Below are 12847 nucleotides of genomic sequence, written 5' to 3'. Positions count from 1 at the left end.
CGAGTCCCACGAGAGCAGCCTCGCATCGTTCCTCATCGTTCAAATTATAATTCCTCCGTCATATACGGGACACGCTCGGTATGAGAAAACGAGAAAGAAAAGGCAAATAGAAGGAAAAAGAGAGAGAGAGAGAGAGAGAGAAAGAGGGCGCACGTTTCAGAAGCGCGCACGTCCCGAGAAATCCGTGTGGAGGACAAAATAGTCGCTACTTGATGGCGACTTAACGTGATTTTGAATGGTGGCTAACGACTTGGAGCCGCGTCATGGGGCCCGGAACGCTCGTGGCGTGCCAAATAATACGGAGTCACGCTGAGCAACGTGTCCCGAGGTTCCTGACGGTGAACCAACCACGCTCGAGATAATATCCTCCCACACGGCCGTCGTTTCGCTATTCCTTGGTCCTTAAACCCCTCCTCCCCTCTCGATCTTCCTACGTTTCGTTTAAATCCAAGGCAACAACACAACAATGAGCGAGGCCTCACGTTATCGCGAATTAATGCTTTTTTCCCCCGAGTCTCTTATTAGGGGAGATGGAGAGGAAGATAGAGTCTGGGACGATTCAAATGTCGCGGCGCACGAAGAGGGATAATCGTGGAGGCGCTCGCGTCATCGTCGCACGGTTGATAAATTGTCCCATTTGGGTAATGAAGTAATGGAAATGGCTTGTTCTAGCAGTTTGGGTGGAAAGTAGCTTGTATTATATGTAATGTGGGGCAGGTTGCTTTGTAATGGAGAATCGCGTTGGAACGGGAGGATTATTAATGGTAATTTATGGATACGGGAATTTTTGAAATTTCAGATTATTAGCTTTTGGTGGAAATTTGAAAATTACGACGGCACGAAGTGAATTGGGTTAGGGCAGGGGGCAATTAACGATGTAATTTTGGACCTGTTGTGTTATGGTTGTATCGATCTTTCGTACAAATTCGAGAATAATAATTGTTGTGCGGATTAAATTTATCGATCTGCACGAGATGAGAATATATCTAATTGAAATTTGATAATAATGATCAACTTTTGATTAGCGTGAGATTTTGGAATCAATTTATTACGACGAGTAATGAAATTCGTTAAAAAATTATAATGCCTTAAAATCTCGAGAAAATGGTTATTGGCTGTGCTAGAATTCAAAAAAGAAGAAATGTCTCTGAAGAAAATATCCTCGTACGATTCACATCCCTAACCTTAGACAACCCGCTGAGTCCTTGTGATTTCTGTAAATCCTGTAGCTTGATCTATGCTGGTATTAACCACACTTCTAAGAGGAGGTTGGACGATTGATCTGTTCATAATCCACCATATCTCTCGATCGTTCGAGTTGTCATAGATCCTGAAGATAACGATGATGATAGTAATATATGAGGGTGGATCTTGAAATTTTTATTTCCAAGAGAATCACTTGTCCAACAGATGTGATGGACAAAGAAATTAAAATTTTTCAAAAATTAATCACATATGTTAAATAGAGAGGAAAAATTTGAACACTATTATATTTTAAATGTAATTCAAAAATAGATTTCTATGGAGGATCTATTTTAAAAAGATTGCCAGATTGATTCGCTTCACGCGATAAAACTTTTTCTTTCCCCTCCCAAGATTCTTGATAACAATGACTTCTATCCAAGGTTCGGAAGGCTATTTCCGATCATTTCCCAGCAGGAAAATAATAAAGCACACCTGGGCAGAGATTGCCTTCGGATTACAGAAAACGATTCCGCGAGACAGGTGTAAGCTGGACTGGAATCATTAATAACAGAGATAATTTGTTGGAAATAATCTTACGGTCTAGGTGCATCGGTCGATCATTCGAGAGGCACAATAATCCTGCAGTGTCATTCATTCTCTGCTATTTTTTCACTTACTTTAACATTCTCTTTCTTTTCTTCCCATTTTATTATTCCTCCACTAATGGAATCTCGACAAATTCTCGAAATTTCACCTCCAAATCCTCTCGATATTCATCATTTATGTAACGAATAGAGGGACAGAGGTTCGCCATTGTACAAACCGATCTATTTTTCGGCAATTTTTCAAAAATTGGGAAGGGATTCCTTCCCAACTATTGGACAAAGTAGTTCGTCACAATTGTTCCCCGAATCGACTCGGCTTATTCCACGCACAGCGCAGTCCTTCTTTGCATGGTCGAAGTCGAAGACCCCCTCGTGGTGAAAGAGTAACGGACGACAGAGGGACGAGCGCGTGACGCTGCCTGAAAACGTCCGTTCCCATTGTCCGACAGAACCTCTCCAGAAAATCTAAACTCGCAGAATCTGACGCCGTGATCGAAAGATTGTCGGCCAGGTTGTCGAAACGTGACCAGACCTTTACAACCATACAATAAATAAGATTAACGTTCATCATCACATTTACTGTTGCCTCGAATAAAATTAACATCCCGTATCTTTTCACGAAGTCGGTTAGAAGAAGAAAATGCCGAAGAACATGTCTCGAAATATTCTCGAGAGTTGCGAACGAAAAATCTCCAATTGAAATCGTCTAAATAAAATATTCCTGTTCTAAAAAAAGAAAAAAAAAAAGAAAAAACGATGTTGCGAACGAACACCGTTGATAAATTGGCGAATACCAAACGGTATATTCCACCTTAGCAGAGCGTGGTTTCGATCCACGGACCTCTGGGTTATGGGCCCAGCACGCTTCCACTGCGCCACTCTGCTTCGATGCCACACAACGTTCGAGAAAATTTCTAAAACAACGAAAAAGAAAAGAAAGAATATGAAGTGTTGGCGAACGATCGAAACTTCAACATTCGCGTCTTCGCTTCTCGAATCGAACCGTCGCCTATATTTAGGGGAAACCTATTTTTCTCCATTAAGATGTCGCGCGTTAAATCGACAGTCCACAACGCGTATAAGTTTTGTCGTGAAAGGCAAGGACGAATGAAGTTGTTTTAGGACCTCGAGACAAGCCGAGGTAGCCTCGTAGAGGAAAGTGGTCGACGAACCAACTCGGTCGAAGTTTGTTTTTATTCGGCTACCGGCGGAATCCTCCGTGTACACGATTCCTTTGACGGATGGTCGTTCCGGTAGTAGTCGTTGGAAAAATAATATCGTCCCCTCGCGAGCCACGACGACAAGGATGACGAGAACGACGTCAAAGCGTCGCTTTGCTGTCCAGGCACGTCTCCGACAACTGAGACGTTCACTGAGAAAATAATCGTGCTTTCCAGTATTTACGAGCATATAGGTATACGTACACACAGTCGTGCGTATCCTTCATGGAAATCCTGCGAGCCATCGTTCGGGATCGAAAGTTTATTTTTCGATGAGAAGTCAAGAGGAGAGATACTACTTTCAGAAGGCTCACTCTTCCGGCGAAGAAGTTTTCAGCCACCGGATTCCTTGTGTTTCCTGAGGGAGATTCGAAAAGGATTTGTGTGTATTCTTTTTTAATTTATTAGTTGGCTTTTTAAACAACAGGGTGACCGGAGATTAATTTTTGACTTTGAACTTTACACGTAGTTAACGTGTACACAATGATCGAACTTAGAAATTTATTTTATGAAACGCGTAATCATAATTTTCTAGCTTGTACATTTCAATTTTTACTTTCTAAAATTTTATATTCAATATCCTAGACTTTCACCGACTTTTATCAATATTAGATTAGAGTTAACATATATAAAATATGCGATTAATAACATGTATAAAATATTTTCTGGCCATAGACATTTTTCTCCTTTCACAAATTTATTTGTTCAGTTTATTTATCGCGTTGGTTAGTTTTTAAAATAACAGGATGATTAATTTTTGATAGAACTTTACACAGAGTTGATGTGTATAGAGGTATCGGAGAAAGGATTCCAGTCAGAAATTTATTTTATAAAACGTATAATCACAATTTTACATCTCGTACATTTTCCACTTTCACCTTCTAAAATTTTATAATATTCAATAAACGAGTTTTATCAAATCTTACCAAACATTGGATAGCATACATAAAATACACGATGATTAAAATACAAGATATCTTTCCAGTCACAGAAATTTTTCTCTGTCGCAAATTTATTTTTATAAAATCGTATATTCAATGTTCCGAGGACATCTTCGCCCGGCAAGAACTCTCAACTCTCGAACCTATTCTCCAATTTAGCTACATTGAGTATAGACGAGTATACAAGCGTAGTCGGTTCCTAGTACTCCTATAGAATGAAACAATCATCCGGGTTGTCCGTCACCCGTGGATCTTCAACACGGTTTAACAATAACGAAATTTTGGTTGGACATGGAGGAACTGTCGGGTGGCCGCGACAATGGGCGGGTCACCAAATGTTGGTCCAACTTTTGACCGATTGTGCGAATCTAATTGTCCACGGTACCGGAAGACGTCTTTTCGCCTCGTTTTAACCGCGTGATGTCTTCTTTGACGCGTGCGTTCACAATGGCCGCATCAACTGGATCTCAATGGAGGCCGCAACGGGAATTGGAAACGCGTGCCAAAGTTTCCGAAACATTCCACGTTTGCGGGAGACGGTTGTCGATTTTGCCGGCCACCCGGCAAGCCCCACGAGACGAAACCTCCTGTGAATTTAAAGGACCAGACGGATGTACGATTTTTCTTTTTTCATTTTTTTCCTTTTCTTCTTTTCTTCGTTGGGGAAAAATGTTGGAACAGAATTGTTGCGGATTGGAAGACGGCCAAACGGGCGCAGGTTTGCGTTATCGAGTCGGACGGCCGGATCTCTCCTTTCCAACGATGTGTCTGAAACTTGTTTTTATCCCTCGACCGTTTGCGAATTTTTTCCACCGATTTAAGTTAATTTTGGACACTTGTTTACGTTTGGAATATCGAAATATCGAAGTTCGGATTGAAAAATCTGTTGTCTTCGTTGAATTGAAATTTGATTTGACATTATACGGTGAAAAGAAAAAAAGATAGTTTAAGAAAGAAATACATTTGAGTTGGATGAAGGAAGGCGGAAAGTTTGCAGAATCTGAAAAAGTTGTAGAAAATAAAAAGGAATATTAGAACCATTTCGGAATACGTGGTGGAAAAGTTTTATGATTTGGTCAATACAACTCGAGATTGAAGTTCAAAGAAAGTTTAGGGAATCAATACTGGTAACCACGTAACTGGAAACGACATTACAGTTATGTAACGACAGTTATTTCTATTTCTGAAGCTGAAGAATACTTAAAAGAACTTCAACTTATAAAGAAAAAAAAAAAAAAAAAATCAAAGAGATAAGTTTTAACGTTTAAATTATTTAATATAAATTTTAAATAATGAATTTTGAAATTTGTTCCATCTTTCATCGAGTCACTTCAGAATTCCAGACCACGATATTAACACGTTCCGTCCTATCAGCAAAGGGTTAACAAATGACAAATGGCCGAGTTCGTGCTCAGAGGGTGTTGTCCTATTTACGTAACGAGGTGTCTTGTAAACAAAGTTACTTGGACACCATTAATCTTTCCCTGTACGTCGAGCACGGCCGTTTGATAATGCCGTGAACGTTATAAATAAATGGTCTGGAAATTATAAATAATCTCGGCATGAATCGACTTTCTTTCGAACGTGTAAATAACGCCAAGGATAAAAAAGAGATTGGCACAAAGTGATTCTTAATTGCCTGTCAACATTCTTCTTTTTTTTTTTTTTTTTCTCGTTATCTTCCTTTTTCCAGTCTAGATTTACCTTGTAAAGCATTTACATGTGCGATGGGATACGGTTGGGGCAGAGCGCTGGGTGTATTGATTGATACAAGAAACTGGGACAAATAGTAGGCGCTTTGTGAGCGAGGACAGGTTTGGCATGTGTTGCAAGTATCAGATTCATAACTTGCAATTTATTTTTAGTGCCGATCCGTTTAAATTGCCTGTGAAAAAATATTGTAGAAAAGATAATAGTAAAGAGAAAAGAAATAAAATGCTATAGTTCATTTTGTACACGTATATAAGATATTAAAATAATTATTATCCAATAAAATAATTATTTGGAGATAAAAATTCATGGATTTAAAAAATTGATGATTCAAAATTTTATCATTTTTATCGAAAACAATTTAAAGGAATTGACTTTAGATACAACGTAATAAAGAAATTGATGTAACAAAATTTTTCCTTTTCTGCAATACAGTAAGAAATATCAAGTTTGAAAGAACGTAAGAACTGATATGATGGTGTAATTGCCTACACACAGGCGCATTATAAACCGAGCAATTACAACTCTAATCTATCAAAACATTAAAAACATGAATCCTTTACGGTTATTTATACCTTAAACTATTTCGTTTCTAAAAAACACACCAGAGAGATAGAGAGAGAGAGAGAGAAAGAAAAAAACACGCCACATTTCAGCGTGTACACCAACCGTAAAAGAAGTTGGAATAACGTCCAAGTCCGGCTCCAATCCAACTTAAATCAAATCGCGTCATCGTTAAACCAAATGGTAAAGGCGGCGTTCCAACGGGTTCCAGCTGATAGACCGGAAGATCGACGGAACCGGGTTGCTCGTTTTGCCTCCATGTTTCTTTCGCCAGTCGGAGGAACGTTATTCCGATCTTCACGCTTCATTGCTCGCGGCATATTATAGCGTAGTTCTTCAGCAATTTACATCCAAGCTGTTCCTTTTGCACGGTAGCTCATGATAATAATCCCTTCATCCTGTTATCCACCTCGTCCTTCCGTCCCTATTTCTATTTTTCCCCTCCCTTTCTTCCGTTTCTCTTCCCCCGAAAGTTGGCGAGGAAAAATCTTGGCCGATCGAAGTGAAACACCGACGCTGGAATTCCAACCACGTTTCGTTTCGTTAACGGTTAGGACGCGAAGGAGCCGAGTCACATCTGCTGGTTGTTGTTTAGCCAGGTTGCTAGAGCTAGAGAGAGGAGTTGGAAGGAATGAAGATCGTCCACGTAAGATTTGCATTACGTTGGGCCGATGGTGAGCGTAATGTTGAAGGTTGTAAAGTGGAACTCGTCGCTTTACGAGCGCATGTTTGCCGTAATGGGGGCGATAAAGGAAGGAAGAGGTTCGTTGATTTGTTGAACCACGCTGCCCGATCGATTTATTGGATAGAGCGAGCGATGCTGTTTTTATTCCTTTTTTCCTTTTTCCTTCTTCTTTTTGTAAATAAAAGTGACGAGGAATTCTCGTATATAACGAAACGTATTATTCTATATATTATACAGAGTGATTCTCCGAATTGGTGTTTCCAACAAACGGGATCAACGTTAAAAACTCGTTATCATCGTCCGAATATATAAACGACACTAATTAAATCCATTCGAGGAGGGAAGGCAAAAGAAGAAATTCGATACAATGTCTGTCCAAACATCTTTCTTCGCCTTTATCGAGTCGCCCACGCCTCGTTCCCAGAAATCCACCTTCACCTCCGCTCTCTATCCATCCACGTTTCCATCCAACGAGATTCGATCGTGATCGATCGAGGAGGGATTCTTCTCCGTGGCACGCGGCGGTGGCAATTATTCTTTGGACTTTTTCTCTCATTAGCCGCGCGCACCCGCAAGAAGTGGGAGCGGAACGGAGAGGCAGGCATCTTCTCCTCGAGTGTACGCCTCGGGGGGATGAGAAAAAGACGAGGGAACAGCCGCGTGACCCCACCAGAGAGCGTGCAGCATCTTGCGTCCAGCGCCGTTTCTTCTCGCGCGCTTCTCTGCGTTCCTCCTATTCTTAGACACGGGTGATGGGACAGGTGGTAGAGGCAGGTTCGAGCACCTTCTCTCTCTATTTCTTCTCTGTACTTATCTCTAGTTACGTTCCACCGTGCTCCACCGTAAGCCTGTTTCTACTAATTATGGATCGGGCCTTCGTATTCCTCGAACTGTTGTCCCACCAGCTTCTGGCCAAGTATTTAATGTCCTCGCGTCGTTGAGTGGATGGTGAATTTCATTCATCCAGCGAGATAATATGTTAATGCGTCTGTGTATCGTTCCGGGTAATATTCTTGCGTAACGAAACGAAAGTTAATTTTTTAATATGTTGCATTATATAAATTTCATGTGTAATATATCGTTTTATTAACTTAAAAGTGTAACGTGGATGTAATGTAAAAAAAGAAACTATTGCACGAGATAATGGGGGAGAGAAAGTAGAATCAAAACAACGAAAGCTCTCTAAAAATCTACCTCTCCATAAACTTGCAATTACCGAAAGTTCCACGTTGAAAATTCTTCGCTAAAAATCTTCGATCTACCCAGGAAAAAAAAAAAGAAGAAAATATGATATCGGAATAAATTACTCGTAACTACCACGTCTCGAGCTCGATACCTTAAATCGAAGGGAAAAATTATGCAACCATTATGCAATTCAACGATCAACGGCCTCGTGGCAGTCGAGGAACAAAACCTGAAGAAGAGAGAGAGAGAGAGAGAGAGAGAGAGAGAGGATGCAGCGGTTGCAAAAGAACGAAGCGTGCTTGTCTTCTGCTCGGTTCCTCGGCCAGCACCTGCCATGACTCACCGTCCGCTCCCCCGCAGAACTTCAACGGATTACAAAGACTTAAATACCGGTCTTCTGCCCAATATATAGAGCTCGGCCGGGCTATATGGCGCGTTGAATGCGCGCTCGAGTTCGCGCCAGTGAAAGAAACGCGTCCTCCCCCGGTGTAAAGATGGCGTAAAAATCGTGGGGCTGAGAGATTAATCCCCTTTCTGGATTCCTCCAAGTTATGGCTCGTAAAAAGTGCAAATTTTCGGCGCCGCGCTGCATCCCGCGGGAAATCGTGGATTAGAGAGGGCTCGTATGGGTTTTTATCGCGCGATCGTGCGTGATTTATGCGCCTGTTTCCGACTTTATTACACTTATTCGAGTTTGGAGGAATACGGGAATTAAATACCTCGACTTTTGCGAATCTCGTTAGTAGGTTTAAAAGATTCGTTCGAAGGATGAAAGAAACAAGAAAGTTGAAGATTAAGTTTAAGTTTGAATTTATTATCGTTACTTGGATATCTAAAAAGATGTTTCATTTAATCTTTTTCTTTATACTCTCGTGATCTTCGAGAGAAAGGAAATATGCACGCGTGGAAGAATGACAATCGCAGGAAATATTTTAATCTGTAGATTAATTACGTACTCTGTTGAATTTCTCAGAGTCTTTTCAGAGTTCATCATCGAGATAATACGTGAAAGTTTTCGTATAAATAAGAAGCTCGTGGGGCCTCGTGACAGGAGACAAAACACTCGGCCTCGCGTGGTTCCCTAGATCTGCCGTTGATATCTTCACTAAACGAAGCGCCACCCAAGGTGTTAGTCGAGGTTAGAGATGGTAGTGCACGATAGGCGGCACCATCCCCAACGTATTAGCCATTTCATGATGGGGTGGGCCGATGAACGAAACAGGATGAACGAAGATAGGAAGCGAGAGATCGTGACAAGTGGGTGACAACAATGGCTCGACAATGGCCTTGGAGCCTTGGATATGCCACCGTTGGTGGTCCGTGCCGCTACGTTATCGGCATTCGAGGTTGGCAAAGATTCGCTAGAACGATAAACCAAGTCCGAACCAACTCGATGCATCATCTTTTTTTCTTTTCTTCAAAAAAATTTGCATTAAATTTCGATCGTCTACGATCTTTTCAACATTTTTAAATCGATCCAATTTTTAGTAAAATGAACGAGTTGCGAGAAAGAAAGAGGATTAATTATTCTATTCTATTCGATGGAATTTTTGAAAATTTCGGGCCGAGTAAAGTTGGAAAGCAAAGCATCGAAGGAACAATACCGACGAAGGGGAGGAGGAATAAATATTGTCGGAAAAAGTGTCGTGATTTAATACGTTGGAAGGGATTGGCCATATATTTAAAATATATTAGATAGCGATATGATTTATCGTTGAAAATAAAAGGTTCAATTTGTCGGCGGATAAATCAAAGGATCATTGCTGGACGGCATCGGTTTCGTTACAAATGCAATAAAACGCGTAATTAATCTTTGTAAACGATCGTTTACATACGCCCACCGTGTACACCGTGGATATAATAACCGTGTATTCTTGCCCGCGAAATTTATTGTCAGCGACTATTATCCCCGGGTATGATCGTAGGCTGGCAATAATTACCTATGGTGTGTGCCGACGCCTCGACGCAATTTGCACGGATTTATTATGGACATAAGTTTTATCCAGGTATGCATCTTGCGGGATACGATATTGTAATACGGCGTCCAGCCACTAGATTGCACAACACACTGCGCACTGTATTTACATTCACCAGACGCGATGTCTGTCCGGAACGAGACAGACTTCTCTTAGGTAGGCGCATTCCGCATCGATTTCTACCGTAAAGTGCATAATTTAACCGTAATTGTGGCATTTTACGTAAGATAGTGACAATAGAATAGAGGGATGAATGCAAAGTTCAAGGGAAACGAGTATAATATATAAACTCGTGATATAGCAAGTTGTATCGTTATGCTGGACCCAGCAAAGTCTTGTCTCTTGTTTATTATGCGTTTTCACAATCGATTTAACGTTTGGCATTTACTTCGTTCCTTCTTATAACCCTCGTTTCAGATTAAGATCGTACATCGGACGAATCGTAAATCTGCTTTTAAATTACAAGCCCGAGTTTTTAAAGTTTTGAAAGTGTATACGCACAATTTCCTCGTTTAAAACTTGACAGGAAAGAAAACGTTTACTCGATCGGGATAACAATTTATCAAAATGAATGGAAAAATTGAAAGGGGAGGGAATCTCAATTAAAATTCTTAAGCATTTTTCTTACAAGCAACAATTTTATTTCTCGACTGTATAAGCAAATATTTTTCCAAAAATTCACCTTTGATACAAATCGACGCATCGACATCTTCAAAACTCGAATAACTTGGGAATCCGTTAACCTTGATAGCTTTATTTCCAACTTTTACAGTTCGTCCAACTGCTAAAAGAAAAAGAAAAAAAGAAAAAGGACCGAAGAATCGAAGCTGATGGATAGTTCAAAGGAATCGTTCAAATAAAGAAACCGCAAAAATTAAAAGAAACGAACGGCGAGTCTTTCCTCTCGAATCGTTCAATCCTTACAAAGCCATTTTCACGGACAGCGGTGTGTAATTATCCGTGGAGTGAGGACAATGAGGGATGGCGCGATCGAGAGAAAGGCTGTTCACCGCGCGGAGGAAGGACGGTAGCCTGGGGAGAAGGAAGAGGATTGTACACGGTTTCAGGAGCAAAAGAAGGAGTGGAGGCACAGCTGCGCAGTCCCTGACGCGGTGCTCGTGCCACGAGCGAGGCGCAATCGTATGCACACGCCCCACGGTGTGATTGTTCCGAGAACAGAGACGGCCCGAGCAGGAGACTGGAAAGCGGAGAGAGAAAGAGCGAGAGGGGCGAAGCTGGAAGAACTCGAACGGAGCGGATCTCGGTGAGCAAACCGATTGGAATGTCCTGCGTGGTCTCGTTCGGGAACATCCTTCTCCCCTTTTTTCCCTCTCCCCCCTCAAACTTTGCTCGCCTAACCACGATACGTGTCACAGCCTCAACCTTTACCTCTTACTCCCGTCATAGATGTACTTATATTTCGTTACCCTTTTGGGCGATGGAATTCAATTGAACTTTCCACTCCGTTGTGACGTGAAAAAACGCGATTGGCAAAGAGAGGATCTAGAGAAGATCGAAAGGGTAAGTTTGAACCGCGCGGTATGCTATTGTTCGAGATTGCGATGTGGGAGGTTTGATATGTCAGATTTGACGAGTCTTCTTTCAATAATAATTAAACATCGGTTTAATGCTTTTTTTGTTGTTTTAAATTACCAATCGAACGAGATCGATTATTTTTCGAATCGAGAATAAGAAAAAGAAAAAGAAAAAGTATCTTGGAAAAACCAACCCCTTGATAGGTTCCTTTACCGCACACGCGGCGAATCCGCGCCTCTTGCGAGAAAGAAATTCGACGGACCTTGTGGAGCACGAGGCCGATCGTTTTCGCAGGAAAAAGCGTGGACTGGACGCAGCTGCGAAGCGGTGTTGCACGATGGAGAGGGCCGCGATAAAAGGGGTCTTAGGAAGGACGGTGAACCGGAGGGAACGAAAAGGAAAGGGAAGATCCGTGAGCAATTGCGACCGTGTCTTGTCGTGCGCTCGATTGAGCTCCGTAGAAAACGGCGAGCCCGTGTTAGCCTTGGAGCTGTGCTCCGAGAGAGTAAGAGTGGATGGGGGAAGAAGTTTACGAGGAACGTGCGGAGAATGCCGCGCAAAGAGGATTCCTTAACCTTTGCCACGCTGGGTTGGCGCGGCTTGCCGCTCGATTACGATCGATCAGGATCCATCCTGCTATCGTTTTCGAGAGTGGCGGATCTTGTTGGGACGATGCGCTTCCAAGGAACCATCCTTTCGATGTCATATCCCTTATACGCCGTATAACGTATAATCTTGGTTCAACGGCACGTGAGCTCATGCCTTATCTTTCCTCCTATTCTCGGTGCTAAGTTTCGGAATCGTTTTTGGAACCAGTCTCCCGGAATGTCGAACTTGAGAGTGAGGTTATTTCTCGGAGAGAATATCTGTGGTGGTGGGTTTTCATACGTATCGATGTCTGCTCTTTTAAAATAATTATTGGAATATTAATCTTTTCTTTAATAGTAAATTAAACGTACACGAAGAAAATTGTGATTATGTTTGGTGATTTATATTGCAATAGGGTTTAGGTTATATATACATACACGTGGAAAAATGTTACGAGCAAGTGTTAATAGGTTGTAGCGATGCGTTTGTAAATGGTTTCGTAAACTACTTTATTATGATGTGTGAAATTATCACTTGTATCCACTCTATAACTCGTCGTGTAATATTGCCGCAAACGAGTAAATCGCAATGCACCAGTTTGGAACTTTGCAAAATCAACGTGATTCCCGAAATTGCCACCAAACCCCTTTGC

General features: G+C 41.5%; 1 non-coding gene across 1 annotated transcript; it reads right to left on the bottom strand.

The window, feature by feature from the left end:
- Positions 1–2603: 2603 nt before the first annotated feature.
- Positions 2604–2675, bottom strand: TRNAM-CAU (transfer RNA methionine (anticodon CAU)). The gene has a single exon. It is a non-coding gene; the product is annotated as a tRNA-Met (tRNA).
- Between the last annotated feature and the right edge of the window lie 10172 nt (positions 2676–12847).

The sequence above is a fragment of the Apis florea genome, unplaced genomic scaffold (genome assembly GCF_048593485.1).
Source record: "Apis florea isolate Af1SG1 unplaced genomic scaffold, ASM4859348v1 contig_3585_pilon, whole genome shotgun sequence".
Classification (NCBI taxonomy): Eukaryota; Metazoa; Arthropoda; class Insecta; order Hymenoptera; family Apidae; genus Apis; species Apis florea.
Note: the sequence above shows the minus strand (reverse complement) of the source record. Positions and strands in the feature narration are given on the sequence as shown.